This window comes from Rhynchophorus ferrugineus, unplaced genomic scaffold (assembly GCF_030347505.1).
Source record: "Rhynchophorus ferrugineus isolate W39M unplaced genomic scaffold, kcgeb_rfMv2 rfM3, whole genome shotgun sequence".
NCBI classification, from domain to species: Eukaryota; Metazoa; Arthropoda; class Insecta; order Coleoptera; family Curculionidae; genus Rhynchophorus; species Rhynchophorus ferrugineus.
The window spans coordinates 5,764,956-5,783,325 of record NW_027472582.1 but is presented as its reverse complement, the minus strand read 5'-3'; positions in this window follow the sequence as shown (position 1 = coordinate 5,783,325).

Here is an 18,370-nt window from a genome sequence, read left to right as displayed (position 1 = left end):
TATTGCAGTCCTCTTATTAACGGTATAATTAAAGACATCGTTAGGATATCTTTCACCAGATAACTCGGTGATCATTATTTCAATGGGTTTTAAAAGTTGAACACATTCTGTTAAGATAGTCCATTCGTTAACAAATAAAAATTGTGGTGCTCTTCTTAATAGCCAACAAAATATGAAAGTAGGGATTTCCTATCAGAAAAACCTATTATGCCAGTCAAAAGTATCTCACTACTTATCGTTTACAATTTAATTTTTTTGCCCTCGAAAACTAGCGTTCCAAAATGCTGCTATATTAATTTACAATATATAGTTATTCACAAGCAAACTACAAAATAAACATAAAACCACATATATTACATATAAATCTTTATATAAGCATAAATTCGGCGCATTACTTTCAAGGTCGCGGCTAGGACGGAAGGCCAGATCGTTAAAAATCAGTTGAATGAACTAGTAGAACTGAAAATAGTAACTAAAAGTAGATGAGTGAAACAGTCGATAGTAAATAGTAATAAAATCAGTCGGACCGAAAATTGCGACTGAAAACAGTTACTAGTAAAAACAGTCGAACCAAAAACAGCGACTGAAATAGTCGATAGTAAAAAGTAGTCAATTACTGAACAGTCGATAGTCGACTTCAGTCGATTGTTCCCAACACCAATCCAAACTAATTTATCTGCGGCCGTGACATAGTTTTTCTGTTGAGTTTTTTTTTTAATAAATAATATAGTTTTTACTGCATTCATTTTTAAATTAAAAAACTCATAGTACATATATTACAACTATAGTCCACCCAAAATAACCATGACTACACATCATCACGACGTCGAACTTATTGCCTACTGCAGTTTGAAAATTCAGTTTACTATCACATATTTTGTGATTCTATATACTTTGTAGATGGCTAAAGGATTAATCTGATGTTTGTGTTAAATAATATGAAAATAAAACTTATTTGAAGGCTATAATAAAGGTAAGAATGAAACGTGATCACACTTGTATATGTTTATATTTATAGTTCTAATATTACAGATATTTGAATATATTAACAAAAGGTGTCTAAAGGAAATGTCAGGCATTTTTAAAATAATGCGATTGTCATAATAATATGTTAAGATTATAACATAAAATTATGAATGTGGGACTCTAAGATACAATCCTTTACAAGTACTGAACAATATTACGAAGTTTAAGCACTGAGATGTGTGACAAGGACTGTCGAATGGGGTACCGCTGGACATGTAAAAATTTGTTTTTATTTGTATAATTATCAAAACCCTGAAGACAGTATAAAGGGTGTAGTGTCTGACACTTTCATGCTGTCAGTTATTTTGGGAAGAGAAGCGGGCATTTTACAGACATTTTCATTATTAAACCTTCGACCAGCAAAGTCAAATACATCCGCAATGTTGCACATTTTGTTGATCAACTAGCCAGTGATCAACTAAAAAATCAGCTTAATAACTTTGATATGAAAAATGTACGTAATATGAGTATTAATTTTATAAGGTTGGGTCGGTCATAGATTCGGAATCATATACACATTAGATGTCAAATTCTGTAAATGACGGCTCTACCCAATTTTCTTAATATTCAATAATATTCAGGAATTAACCAGATATAATTTATATGTTATATAAGGTAGTGGTTTTTAGTGGATATATCTTCATAGAAGTTCCACCTTTTAATTATTAAAACTGTGGAAAGAGTTAAATTATCACTTGTTCTAAAACATACTTCTTTATGCTGTTAATCTACTTGCAAAGAATTTGTATGGTTGTTCTTATTCTTTGTTTATATTATTTAATTTATTTCAATAAATTTTGTTAGATCATATATATTTTTTCGATATTTCTGTTTTATTTATATGTTCTGAACAGTTATATAAGCCAAAATAAATAATAAATCATAAATTTTTGAATCTTATGATATACACTTATTTCATACACTTTCTACTGACTACATGTTTCTTATATTACTTAACAACGCCTTTTCTTTCTTTTTTACCTTTTATTTAATCTTTTCATATATCTGCAACATCAGAAATTTATAAATATAAACTTATAAAAATATAAAAAGTTTAAACAGCGGTTAACACGATCTGTCAAAGGATTAGGGTCTGGAAAATTCAGCTTAATAGCTAATTATTCAGCTAATTATATCACTCGATTGATGCCCAATTCCTCAGGCAGAATCACCTAAATATCTCGGGATAAGTCTCGATGGTAGGTTAAAATTAGATAAAAAGCAAAGCAGATTAGGTTCAAAATCAAGCTACTGTATTTATTAGTCGGAAGATACTCTCAACTTCACCTAAAATCAAAGAGATTGGCTTATCTGCCAATCATAAAGCCAATATGGACCTATGGAGTAAAAATGTGGGGTTACACTAAAACATCAAACCAACTGGTAATACAACGCAGCCAAAACTAAGTTCTACGATTAATTACCAATTCTTATCATTACGTAATCAACGAAGAAGAGCACTATGACCTCGAAATCAGTTGTATGTTCGATGTGATTCAAGATCTCGTATTAAAACATGAAATAATGTTGCTAAATCACAGCAATGTGGAAACAGTACAGCTCTTGGACAACAGGCAGGGAAATTAGATGATGAAAGTGAACCAAAATACACGAACTTGTTTAGTCTATAACCGTCTTAATAAGTCTTGTTTATGTTTTAATGCAAGTGCAATAGAACAGTAGCAATAATATATCTAATGTAAAATGTAATTAATATAAAAAAAATCGTATAGATTTAAAAAATATGTAAAAAATCATTTCTAGATGTACTGTTTAAAATTCGGTTATGTGGAGTTACAGTAATTATTAGGAATTGTCCGAATAATATATTTTAGTCTCGAAGCGGTAACAATAAACCTGCGGCACTTGAAACAATATAAATCGGTGCGATCCTAGGCAGTGTCCCTGCGAAATATTTCACGGAGGATTATCGAAAGGCAGGGCGGCATAAATCGCCATTATTGGCCGGCGCCCATAAATTTTTATTTGTATTGTTTTCTATAAAAGGCCGATTACAGACCATTCAAGATGCTATCGTGCTTCGTCGTTTTTTTTTATGGGCCAGGCTCGAAATCGACGATCTTTATGGCGATTATGCCGAAAACGTTCGCACAAAAAAATCTCGGGTTATGATCGGGACCAAATTGAAACGACTCTATTGAATCGAGGTTTGAAAAGTCGCGGTTTAACGGACGGGGGCGTCGCTGGTTTTTGATGAATTATAACGCATCTTTATTTGATATTGTGACTGTTCTGGCTATCTAATATTCTTCAACATGCAATAAATAGCTAGAAAAATGTTCTTACTTTCTAGTTTATAGGTAAGTTATATATAGTCTATTCAAAGTTTTTTAGTAATGCGTCATGGATATTTGTGACGTCGAAACATTGCAATGTTGCGGCATCAACTCTGAGTTTCAGTTCAGTTTTACTTTGACATACAAGAAAATTCTAATCTAAGTAAAACAATTGAACAAAAATGTTATCAATTATAATTTATTTTAACATTATAGTATAGTTAAAAACACACAAATCATAAATTAAATCAAAAACTTAAAAAAATTAAACAATAAAATCACTTACAAATTGAAGAATAATATGGATGATGACGAATCTTGACCATCTTGATATTGGCTCTATTCGAGATCAAATATACGAAATCTATAAGAACAGTAAGTACACAAACTATTTTATCGATATAAACATAATTTATTAAAATTATTTTAGAGAAAATTATCTGTCTAGAAAGCATACATAAAAGTGTTAGGGACGTGCAGCTTTTGGAAGGATGTAAGACATCCTTTCATACAGTCTTACAGGGCAGAGGGTTTAGATGGTGTAAAAATAACCCTCGGAGAGGTTTAATATGATATCCAGATATTGCCATAAAAACAATTCAATTTTTAAAGACATAAAATAAGACCAAGGGAGATAAACTATTTGCATGTGGGTATCTTGATGAAACGTGAATATTTCAATGTGGTTCATTGTAGCAATCTTAGCAAGACAGTAACAAAAAAAGTGTAAAGACAACAAACATTGATGGAAAAAGCTAAAAGTTACAATAGTATTCGATTAGATTTTGTTGGTCATTACATTTATTAATAATTAATTGCAGATATATTATGCTGGTCGAGAAGGATATTCTATCAAAAACTGTTTGGATATGTGGAAGGAGGCATTGTCAACCATAACACCTTAGGTTTGCATAAACTTGATAAGACATAGGAAGTAATTGATAAATGATGGAATCGTGAACATGTTTTAGACAGATTAGAACTTAACAGTTTATTGATTGAATTGGACAGTGAGTCGGAAAGTAAAAGTGACTGAAGGAAACTTTCAGGATATGTGATAATGCTGTGCAATACTGGAAATTCCTGAGACAGATTTGTAAAAAACGATTGGTTAAAAGCTCGTAAAAATTCGAAAAAAATTTTTTCGAGAAAAGCCAATATGAAAATAGGAAATGAAAACAAAGAAATGATTCTATAGGAAAACGCAGCAACGAAGGTACCACTAATTAAACTTAAAAAGGTAAATATATTCTCTAATGAAAATAAATTTTGTTACTAATATGTACAATTACTTATCACATGGATTAATCCTCGAGTGGATATCATAACCTACAAACTATTGTGGCTGTTTCCTTCGACAATATACGCATTTGATATGCTATAATGTTGAAATAAAACATATTTTATAACATTTTTGTTTCACTATTTTATTTATATCACAATGTTGTTATATATCAAAGGTAATAAAATCAACTAAAATGCGTAAAATATCAAAGTTAAATACGGCAACATTACGACATTTTCACGTTACTGCTATTTTGGTTAGACTATATCTTAATTGTTCTTGATAAAGTCGATTCACAGAAATCCATTTGCAATATTTTCATAGAGTGTGCACATAGAACTCCATTTTTAATGTTAATTTTGAGGCACATTTTTTGTTCATTGTCTTATTCTATTGTTATACACACGAAACTTGTTTTCAGACGATATAAAAAAATTAACAATATAAACAATCTAGATGACTTATTATATTTAAATTAATTATTGTATAAAATACTTAAAAGTTCATATATATTGTAGCCTGGAACTGTAATTGAAACCTAAAATATCAGTTTTCTGTAGGTAATACCATTTTAGTTAGAGCAAGCAAAGCGAGTGCATGAAAAATCCCATACCGTCCACACGTGAATAGTAATGTTTATAACTGATTTTGAACCGGGTCATATAGGAAGTCAATATTGCAATCTGACTTGGCCCCAATTGACTTTCCAATCTAATTTTAAGAGTGCCTATCCGCTAAATTATATAACAACTTTGATCGATATCTTTGAGAATTATCTTAACGGGAAGGAAGAGAATGTCCTAAATATTGCATGTACATTTAACTAGCTCCTTTTCATGATTTAATTAGTGTTTAGTTGAGAAAAATTCGTTATTCATTACTTGTAATCCACACTGTAAATTATAGTGTAACACTCTGAACACTTTATATTTTTATAACATTATAATATTAATTTATACTTTCTTTTAATTAAAATTTAATTCTTTTCACAGATGTATTATAAAAACAACGCCTATCCATTTCCGTTTGTCATTCGCATTATCGAATGAATGTATTTACCAAATGATAACTACATTTTTATGAAATTTAGATCGTGGTAAAGTATTAAACGGTCACTGCCGACAAATTATCTTCAATGTTTAATATGTCATATATTTTAATTTATTATAGGAGAGGACTAATATTAAACACACAGCCTGCGGTTCGCGATTAATAACACCTGGAAAATAAAACGAATTTCTCTCAGCAATAAATATTACTAATTGTAAGTATCATTCAGTGCGTGAACCTACTTACTGGCCCACCGATAGTAATAAAGTGCCAAACCTACTGGACGTTTAAATTTCGAAAGGCATCTCATCAAACCAAGAACAAATCTAGAGCTTATGCGAACTATCATCTGATCACACTCCAGTATTGTTAACATTAGGCGCGACAATTCTGAAAAGAATTAAGAAGCCTAATCTTATTAACAAATTTACTAATTGGGACCCGTTTAGATTTATAATGCTGGAACAAAACAGTTTAAACCTAAGACTCAAAAGTACAGAGGATCTTGAACTGCAAACTTGAAATATAATTGAACAAATTTAATCTGCTTCAAAAGGAGCTACGCCAACATCAAGAGAGAAATCAGAATATGAGGTAAATTACTCCCTTAAAATTAGGTCATTCATAACGGGAAGATGAAAATCTGAAATGCTGTGGACAAAACAATATTCAATAGAATCAGACAATCCAAAAGAATAAAGAACAGAATCAGATTTGTTTCAAGAAAGATGTAAGTGAACTAAGCCCGAAAACAGACAAAGATTACTCGCTATGGAAAGCAACCTGGAGATTTAAAAGACCAATTATTGGAGTACCGCCTATTAAAAATGACCGAGATGAATGCATTCGACGCAACGATGAATAAGTTGAATTATTCGCAGAATCTTTATCTAAGTTATTCCAACCGATTGATATAGAATTTTGAATGGATATAAATTCTGCTTATCAGCCCGATGTAGCTGTAAACCTGATTTCTCCAAAGGTAGTTGCGACAGAAATTGACAACAACCTCGATCCTAAACAGGCGCCTGGAATTGATGATATTTCACCTGGGTTATTAAAGAGCTGCCACAAAAGGCAATAATGATGTTGACATGTATATTCAATGGCTTTCTGAGCCTGAACCATTTTCAGGAACGTTTTAAGGCTGTTCGAATAATTATGTTTAAAAAACCTGACAAATCGGCAGACAAGTTGGATCATTTCGCTACTATCTGCCATATCAAAATTATTTGAGAAACTGATGTTAGAACGTTTTATAGAGATACCATATTTCCAGTTTGGATTTCGAAATCACCACTTGAGAATCGACCGAGTGAACAAAGCAAGAGTGGTTGTAGAAAAGATATTCGAAGAAAATAAATATTGCCCTGCAATATTCCTGGGCGTCTCACAAGCTTTTGTCCGTGCATGGCATTTGGGAGTAATATACAAAATAGGAAAATTGTTACCGCGGAATTAATGTCTACTGCTGAAATCATATTTTTCTCGCATGAAGTGGTATTCTCAACACTTCACCCTATTTCGGATGGAGTTCCACAGTTAGTGTCTTAGTTGTTATACTGCTGATATTCCAACAACAAAAGAAACAGTACTTGGAATATATGCCGACGACACAGTTATGGCAAAAGATGTATCTCTAAGTTTAAGGCTATAAGAAAACTAGAAGTATCAGTCAACAAGAGCTACATATAGACTAGAGTCCGAAAAATACAGCTTAATAACTCCAAATCTATCTATGTTAATTTTTAGTTGTGACGAAATGACAAAACCCACTTATATCGTTTGATAGATGCTCTATTCCTCAAGCATAATCAGTCCAATACTTCAGAATATATCTCGATGGTAGATTAAACTGTAAACATCATGTTAGACAGAAAGCAGAGTAAGTTAGACTCAAAGTCAAGCAGCTCTACTGGTTTGTCGGAAGATACTCTCAACTTGACCTAAAGATATTGGTTTATCATTGTACCCATGGGATGCAAATATGCGGTTGCACTAAGACATCAAACCAACTGGTTATCCAGCGTACTCAAAATAAAGTTCTGCGTTTAATTACCAATGCTTATCGCTACGTAACCAACGAAGAGTTGCACTATGACCTCGAAATCAAATGGATATACGAAGTGATTCAATATTTCGTTAAAATTCGAAATAAGATTGTTAAATCACAACAACTTGGTAGCGACACAAGTACTGGAGAACACGCAGGAAATCAGAAGATTGAAGCGAACCAATCCATACGAACTTGTCTAGTGTTTAGGGTATGTTATATGGCTCGGTGAATGGAGGTAAAAACGAAATGATGCAGTGGTCTTTACATTATGTGACCGTTATTTATTGACGATATCAAATATTAAGGAAAAATAAATAAATGAAAGGCATCGGTGCTGGGTACCTGTTGACGAGGCTTGGACAGTCGATGATGGCACGTCTAAACCAAACGATGGTCGGTTACTGAATGATCGTAAATACCCTCCAATAACATCCCAGATAAAGGTCTCGGGGTTGCGAGATATGTTATCATTATTATGTTATCAATTCATAGTTGGCACTGCTGGCACATCTTCTATTTTTGGTTTCTGATTATTTTGTAGACGGTTATTCCACGATGTAAAATTCGACATGCCTCAAGGTCGCTACAAGTGTATAAACTATATTCTTAATTTTAGCTTAAGTAGATTAGTTTTAGTTTAATGTGGGAAGTACAGCCTTACATATGCCTTGTGTTTTAATGCAAATACAACAGAACAGAAGTAATAAATTAATTTGTAAATTAAGATTGTACTAAGCATATTTAATGTAAGATGTAGTTAATTTACTTTTTAACAATTCACTTACTTGGAAAACCAAGTTCTTTTTTACTCTGTTTCTTACAACTATTCCATATTTTCTCACCGTATAAACCTTTCCTGGACCTTCAAGTATATTTAAAAACCAAAATTAATCAAATCGGTCCAGCCGTTCCTCTGTTTTAGTGGGACTAAGGAACATCAATTAATTTTTATATAATTTTAAGCTGACGGCAATGAAGTAACAATGAAGATATAAAAAATCATACTCCTAGTGCTACATGTTTAATTCCTCTTTTTTTGCCCTGAAATCGGGAAGGGCAATCCGGTTACGGATTCCTGGTCGGGGAGACCCTCTGGAAGAGAGAAGCCCAGAATGTTTAGACTGCCACTGTGCTACCCACTAAACCCCACTCTATCCGCTGATCCAATGACCCTAACTAATACTTCTTACTGTTAATAAGGAGGGTGCCCGTAACCGGTAACACCGTTAAGAGGCACAAGGGCTAGACAAGAGACTAGGCCTCGTCCTCACACCACGCAGCTTGCAATACATGAGTTAATCGCTCGCCGCAGAAGGTCGAGACAATTTGTGGTCAGAGCACGACGACGACTAAAATATCGACCAGCTCGGTAATACATCTATTGTCTGAGAGACGAAGAGTGGAGAAATATATCGAGTAGAGCTCGGATATAAAATCGTGAACTTGGGGGACGTCTGTTTCTTTATGAGTTTGGTTATTCCTGGCGAACCAGGGGGCATTGATAATTCTCCTGAGAATTTTGTTTTGAAGGACTTGAAGACGTTCCACCTGGCTAGGTGGGACGTATTTTAGATAGACACTGGAGCCGTATAGAACGACTGATCGAACAAGCATCTTGTACAGGAGAGATTTTATAGAGAGAGGAAGCCTGCTGGCCCGGTTACAGCAAATTAACAATACCTTGACATTTATGGAGGGACTTCCGAATCTGGGCATTCTACCTAAACTTTCGATCGAAGATAAGAGCAAGATAGGTGGCAAAACGCTTCTTGTAGAAGAAGGTGGCCTGAGTTTTCTGTGGGTTGACCTGCAACCTCCAGAAATATAACCACTGGACCGTCTCATCGAGTTTTTTTTTGGAGTCTGCTTTGGATGTGCGGTGCTACTCTTGAAGAAGCCAAGTATGCAGTGTCGTCTGCGTAAAAAGCTGCCTCAACTTGTGGTCTCCTAGGGATATCTGAAAGAATAATATTAAATAAAGCCTGGGGGGTTTATTTCCTCTCCGGATATATCACGGAGCACGAGAAGCCGAGCGCGTGGTACTCTTAAGGGCAGACGTCGGTTTGCCCGAATGTGAATAGATTATTGGATTTGTTGAGGATCTGATTTCCGATATTGGTTCTTGACTACCTGCGCAAACTTCAATATTTATTTCAAGTAAATTTAAAAGTTGTTTAAATTTATTCGGCAATTTCCAGGGCGGCGTGTTCCAGCGCAGGGCAATCGATTTTCATTATTGTGGCAGGAAAACTCGGGATTATATCGAAGGATTCCGTTAAAACGTAATGTTTTGAGTTTAAATAGGCCTTCGTATTCTTTGAGAACAACAGATACAGTTTTAGATGGTTTTTTATCTTAAATGATTTTCATTACGAATTTTCCGAATGGTTTGTGCTGTTCTATTTTTAAATATGGATCGTTTAGGTTATTTAGGCTGATGTATATTAAGGTTCCAATATTAAATTCATTATTAATCATTAGATTTAGTGGAAGAAGAAGCAAAACCGATTTGTAAATGGTTACATCACTATGGATGAGACTTGTATATATCATGATTATAACGAATCAACACTAGAAGTTTAGTGATGGTGAGAATTTGATATTTCAGCTCTGAATAAATTATTATAATAGCATTATGGATTCAAAAGGAATTTTGTTCATATATTAACCAAACCAAATTGGCTAGGTCAATTTACTAGGGTTTCTATTATAAGCTTTTAGACCAACTAGATATGAAAATTGATGTTAAATCGTCTGTTTAAGGAAAACCTCACTTTTCATAGTAATACACCATTTTGCATAGCCTAATAACTATGGAAATTATTATATTTTACTAGCTAATCCGACTAACGTTGTTTTGTCGTGTAAACAATTTCTAGAGAGCATGCAACGTATAATTGTCCGTATGTTTGGCCTTGGGATTTATTAATAATCATTGCAAATGCCAATCTAATCGGAAATTGAATATGCTTAAATTGAATTGGCACATCTGTGGGTATAATAGGTATTCGTGGTATTAATATATTTTCATCTCGAAAGTTGTCATTAAAATGGTGGCTTCGATAACATTTTCCATTAATTTTTCAATGACTAATCGCGTACCATTGCACAGCCGTTGCACATAATTTACCAAGTTATAATAATTAATGTTATCCAGCGGCATAAAAAATGATAAAATTATTAAAATGACTATTCAAAAGCAGGGGTTGGTGTAATAATTAAACATATTTGTGATTTATTGAAACCCATATAAACACGTTTTCTCGACAAAATCCTCTTAATTGTTTAAAGATGACAAGAAGAGGTTTGTGAAAATTATTTGATTCACTTTTTTGAATAGACATCTTAAATGTTTAACATTTCCTATTGAACAAGAAACAGGAAAGTGTTATATTATTGGTGAATTTGAAATTTATATTGATTCATTCGTTTTTATAAATATGGAATTAAGCAAATAGAACTTTTCTAATAATATTTCTAAAATAGTATAAATAATAACGAAATTCTAAGCCAGAAATAGCATATCTGCCAGACAGCCTATCTAGCGTGTTCTCCTTTGGCTTTTTCATTTGTAAGTATTGCACGTTCCTTTACAACTTTATTATTTTATATATTTATTTATATTTTATATATTTACTTAAACTTATCGAGGCTCTAGTTTCAGGGTATCTCGTGTGCCTTCTTTGCCTTTAATCTGCCTGCACTATTGTTGCTGTTAGGATAGAAGCAACTAAGTCGTACCTTAGAATGTTTATCATTGCTATCAATTATCGCGATTGCCGATTATTATTGTAAGTCATTGTTACTGACTACTATAGTATAACATTGTTAAACTAATAATTATTCAACAAGTTTATTCTGTCATTGTTATTAACTATTATTCATATAATTGACACTATTTTTAGTGATACTATTACCTGTTAGTACAATTATTTATCAGTATTGTAATTTATGCGTCCCATAACCTGCCTATAGTGTTATTTATCAGTACTATTACCAGGATACATAATTATTTATTAGCATTTAGTTATCAATACTATTAATTTACAGTAATATTAATTTTCATTCCTACTAACAGGTGGGGCAAAAATCCCGCTACAATTTTGATTGCTTGACATCTTGGTTTTGTGACTTTTAGCTCAGTTTCGCTTTAACCATTGTGTTGTGTGGACGTCCAAATTTTATTATGGATAAAATTACGCAACAAAAACGGGCACGACAGTGACAATATTTATTGAAAATAATTGTTCCATTATTGCCACTCAGCGGAAATTGCGTCAAAAATATACTTATCGTCCAAGGCCTCAAAAAACCACAATTTACCGTTTACATGCGAATTTTCGACAGCGCGGTACGACAGCAGACAGGCCTCGTCCTGGAAGACAACGGACGTCTCGTTACGCTGAAAATGTGTCTCTAGTGCTCAATAGTGTTGCAGAGCCTCCAGAAACATCAATTCGGATACATGGTTTCCAGTTACACATTTCTGCAAGCAATTTAAGGTGAATTTTAATAACCGATTTGAAAATGTTCCCGCACAAAATTTAATTAGTCCAAAAATTGCTACCGAGAGATCCTGATCAACGTGTTGAGTACAGTAATGAAATCCTAAGGCTGTCTGGTGAAATTGAAGAGTTTTCGTCTAACTTGATAATGAGCGATGATGCCCTCTTTCTTCTCAGTGGCCACGTCAATAAACAGAACAGTCGGTTTTGGGGAACACCGTATCCTCAATTAATTTATGAAACATCATTGCTTCTACTTAAAACAGCAGTATAGTATCGTATTCATGCTGGAAACTTTATTGGTCCCTATTTTTTTGAAAATAACCATTGTGATGAAATTTTCTTGTGCCTGAAATGGAAGAGCAAGGAGAAGAGGACATGTAGTTTCAGCAAGATGGGGCTACAGTAGACAGAGCTCGTTCAACAATTCTTGAATGACGTTTTTTCACGAAGACTAATTTCGCCAAGTGGCGACTTAGTATGGCCAGCCAGATCACCGGATTTAATAGCACCAGACTTTTTCTTATGGGGTTTCTTAAAATCAAAAGTTTAAGTAAATAAGTCCCAAACGATTTAACATCTTAAAGATTATATTCGTCACGAAATTGAAGCAATTCAGCCTCAGATGTTGCAGGATGTCATGAAAAATACCTTAAAAAGAGCCGAAAGTTGCACAGCGACCATAACGAGAAAAAAACGTAACGACCAAATAAACTTTTTATGAATTCCAAACTTGCTTATTTTTGCTTTGAGCAAAGTTATAGGCAATCAAAATGGTAGCAGGACTTTTGTCCCACGTTGTATATTTCCTACTATCTCACTTTAAAAGTACCTGACAAGCTTATTTTCTATATTTGCAATATTTCATATGTGTTTTTAGTTAAACTTTTATATAAATTTTTCCAAAAAACCAAAAGAGCGAGATGTTTTGCACACACTGAATGTTCCTATTGAAAGTGTTATCACATGAACCAAATGATCTTTTATCCAACATCTTTGAATTAACCAAAAAATGTTAAAGGAGCTGTAACAAAACACACGTGTATCCAGTTAAATGACATCGCAAATCTGTACTCCAAGCCACGATACTACCTGATGACAAATTTTATGGTCGATTGGGCGACGATTGCATTGACGAAAACGGATTTCGCGTCACTGAATAGACCCGATAGATGGCGTATCGCGCCGAGATGAATGGCGAGAACGTAAAACCGCACGATTTATAACAAAGATCATGTTTATAGCGCGGTTAGCCCTCAGAGAATTTCCAGATAAAAAGTTTATTTTTGAACTTTTAATAAATCGAGGCATTATATGTTATACAAGGTTTCCTAATAACACGATTTTATGCTTTGGAAAATAAAACAAATTACTGTTCAATATATACTCTATTCAAAACAGCAGTAATCCCACGCGATATCATAATGTTGATATATAAACTCTGAGTTTAACAAATATATAACAAATAATATATATAACAGAATTCTAATCTAAATAAAATAATGAAACCAAAATGTTTTCTAATATAATTTATTTCAACATTATAGTACATCAAAGGCATATATTATCGAAGAACTTAGAAGTACAATTAGTTATACAGTCACAATAATTTATAGGTTAGAGTTAGTTATTAGATTTATATTAAACTTTTTTCCACACTAGTATAGGTAGAATTCTAGGCGCGTTATATATGTAGTGGTATCTCCCAAAGATCTTATCCACCTAATTAACAATTGTATATCTGAGTAACGTGTTTTACATTCATTAGAGAGCATATTAAGCTGTTACCCTTAATTCGTGTTTCATTCGATGCAACATTTGTGATTTTTTTTAGGCAAGAGTGCAAAATCCGACAAAGAAAATTATTTTAGTCACGCCAGTAACCAGGCTGAGTAAGACCGGGTGTCTTCTGGGATGATTTCTAAAGTTAGTTACTCGCTAGTCGGTAGGCTTAATGTCGAGGACTGTAGTTCGGAAATCACTTTAAACTGTAAGTCCAGTCCAGATAAAAACATAGTTGGTAAAAGGAAGCTTACAAATATGTAAAAAATATGTACACTGTTTATATATTTAGCCCCCTGTTTGTGTTTTTATTTTTGTATTATTTTTAAAAAAGCCATTACAGGTTTTTCCAGTAGTATTTCTGCTTAAGTATGCAATCTTATAATTTCATTTCTACATCGAATAGCGACGTGTAATTAAGAATTGATTTATTATTTAAACATTAAGTGCAGAAAAATATTGAATATCGCCTGGTTAAGCTGGCCGATAAACTTCAAGGCCAAACGTTTTTTTGTTTTTTTTTGGTCACAAAATCTGTGTGACTGCTCTCTGTTTTGGGTGACCAAAGTGTCGTGATGTATTACGAATTGCTGAAACCTGAACCATGCATTGATCCAAATACCCAGAATGGTCCCGCCGTTCTTTCCAGACCTTAAACCGTTCGACTCTTATCTTTTCGCATTAATCGAGTAAGTAAGAAAATCAATTCATCAATTTCGAGTAAGTTAGAAAAGGGCTTGATGAATGGTTATGTACAAGAGATAAACAGTTTTTTGTGATGATATCTACAAATTGACCGATGGCTACAATTGTGCAACATGTGGAGAATTAAAGGACTTTGAATAAACACATTTCCCCATTTCAATAAAAATTATGTAGATTTTTAAACCAGCAATGACTTGCCGGTACACTTGGTGTTTACACTTTATATCTGTCCTCGTTACCGTTTACCAACACCGTACTGTTTTATAGTTCCGTCAAAGTGACAAAGTATTTAAAAATTAGTCATCATACTTGGTGTTTTATATTATTATTGGCATTTTTAATTTTATATTTTCCCTTAAATAAAGGCAATATTTTTTTATTAATCTCCTAGTACGTCAACAATCTGCCCGTGTCTACACTCTATGTGTCTATTAATCAACTCGTATGGCAGTCTTCGTTTGAGCCTACACACTTCACTGTCATCGCACACATTTAACTCTTTGGCGAGTGCATTGGCATACACTAATAGTCTTTCAGAGTTCTTCGCACTAACACTCCAAATTACACTGGTTATGGGTTATATGGGGATATCACGCTGAATCAGTTTATTGGACACGTAATATAGGGCATGGACGATGACTTGCAACACTTTATTCTGGAATCTCTGAATGATATCTATGTTAGATTTGCTTTATTGTCCAATACCGTAGGTCCAAATGGGTTTAAGTATTGACTTATACAGCAATACCTTATTATCCAATGATAATTTAGATTTACGCTCTATCACCCAGTACATATAGGATTTAGTTTAAGTCCAAGCTATTTGCGTTTTGTCACTATATGTTTTTTCCATGTCAAACGTCTATCGAAATGCATTCCCAGATATATAACATTGACTGCTTATGGAAGTTCATGATTATTCAATTTTACTAAGCGACATGATTTTTTACAAATGGTGAATGTTACATGAGTAGATTTTGTCTCGTTTGCTTTGATACGTCACTTTTTCAACCACAATTCGAATCTTTAAGACGAAGTTGGAGGCTTTTTTGGCTGATACTGAATCCTCGCGTAATGATAAAATCGCTGTATCGGCAGCATATGTTGCAAGAGTAGTATTTCTTGAGTTCGGTAGGTCAGCTGTATACATAAGATATAACAATGGGCAAAGAACATTGCTCTGCGAGACACCCGAATATATTGGGTATAGGTCAGTATATTAGCCACCCTGTTTGACCATAAAATATCTGTCTGTGAGGTACGATTTCAGCAGTTGAAAGCGCGTAAGGGGCAAATAATAATGAAAATAAAAGGACATTTTTATTGTATGATTTGTGAAAGGGACTTTTCACTTATTTATGTCGGAAATAAAATATGTACGACCGAAAAAGTGAATATATGTTAAGGCAACTCCATTGTCACTTGTCGGCCATAACTCACATCTATCTCGCTGTCGTTTATTTTAATATCAAGCCGCCCGACGATGTCAAAGGCTCAGCTATGCGCGATCCCGCTACTGCACGTGCCAGTACATACGGGCTGGCGCAAAATTCGGAGGCAAACAATTACCAGTAGAGAAGAGGAAGCGCCAAATCACGAACAAAGGCGCCGACGGAGCACCGGAACTACGTAGTTTCAGCACATCCGCCGAAGATTTTCCGGCAAAACGTCTTCGGAAAACGCACACATCTCAAGAACAGCCAGACAGTTCCTATGTCATTTAGGTTTCATTGTGTTTTCGGGAAAAGGAACTCAAAGGATCATTAAAATTGTCGTTGTTATTATTTATTATCTTGTAGGTAATGCTTTTTTTAACCGATTTCGATAAAGGAGGTGGTTCTATGTTCTATATTAACCTATATTCGCCGATTTATCCGTCAAGTATGGACCGATCTTCAAAATTCTTCTTTTATTCGAAAGAGTGAACTTTCGAGGTGGTTCCATTTGAACCAAGTCAGGATATCATAGGGGTAGGGGGAGAAATCGAGGGAAACGCTCAAATTTCAAAGGCACAAAGTTTTCACAGATTTTTTATCTAAAATGATCAATAATTATATTATTGCTGAGCCGATGTGGTCAAAGGCCATTCAGTTTGTTAATTATTGCGTATAAGACATGCAAGAAATTATTTAGGTAATTGGTTCTATGGTACAATTGTTAAAGCGCCTAGCTCTTAATCGGAGGTCGCGGGTTCGATTCCAGGCGGGGAAAATGATCTTTTGTTGCTCTAGTTTAATAGAACCTTTGTCAGATCGCCTAGGCTAGGTAGCGGACATTGGGGCCTGAAATCCTCCTTATTTTCAAGCATTGTTTCTTTATTCCTATTTTTCCGTATACGGGTTGCACCTTTACTTAGGGTAGTCCATTGTAATACTCAACTGCTTAATTTATTGAATAAATATCTAACACTAAAAAGAGAAAAATAAAATAGTCTTAACAAAAAAATTGAACCGACTTCGTAAAAAAATAATAAACTAAAAATTAAAAAAGAATGAGACAGATTTCTAGCACAAAAAAATTAAATAATAAATGTACGTAATAATCGTTGTAATAAATATTAATTTAGATTTGTTTTGTTGGTAATTTTATTTTGTGTCACAAAATTATGTTATTATTTTTGTATTGTCGGGCTCGGCACCGACCGATCTAATCAGTTGTTCGTAGTTAAAATAATTTTGTAAATAGATAAATAGGTTTAGATTAAATAGGTATTAAGCTAAATTGTGTGTATATAGTAGAATATAAAATGCGTGTAGTAGATAGGTTAATTAGGGTTTTTGTTTATTTTTATTTAGTTATTACAACGATTATTATGTACATATTTTATTTTAAAAGGTCTTTTTGTTGTGTTAAAAATCTAAATTTAATTATTTTTTAATTTTCAATGAGTTATTTTGAGTTGGTTCTATTTTTTGTTTCATGTAATTTCAAAATATTTCATGTTCAATTTCATTTATCAAAAGCCTTCCTCATCCCTATACATACTAAAGGTTAATCATAATTTTGAAAATTATGAGCCTGAATAATCACGTATATATTAACTTCCATACATTTTGTATTTAATTGAAATAAACTGGAAATCTCTCAAGCATTTGTGGACGATTATTGAGAATCATTCTGCCCCTATCATATTCCTACTGTTGAGTTTTCTTTCAACTCTTTAAATAATGGGTATATTGAAGCAGATATATATTCATGTTAATCAACATCATATAAAAGAGCATTGACTTGCAAAGTTTTATATTATTTACAAGCCACTAATGATATATACTTTTTTACCTAATTTATGTTCATTAGTACGCGGCTTCCCTTTGTAATTCAGACGTAATAAATACTCTTCATAAGTATCGGTTTCTTTTCTCATTACAGTTTCTTTATATTCTGATGAAATTAATCAGCTTGTTCTTCACTCACATCTCCTTAATTTTCCGGAATGAGTAGTCCAGATGGGAATGAAGAAAATGTACTTTTAGACGCATTGGTCAAACTTTAAATGCTTTCAGGGTTCTTTGGGTGGTTTCTTTATAGCTAGGGTCTTTATGGTGTGATGTCGTGATGAATTGTGAATCACTCAAAAACAGTTTAATGTCTGGTACGTAGAAAACACTTTGCTTCACTTTTTCTTCTCAAAGGCCTGGAAACTTCGAAACTAGGTATTAGGTAG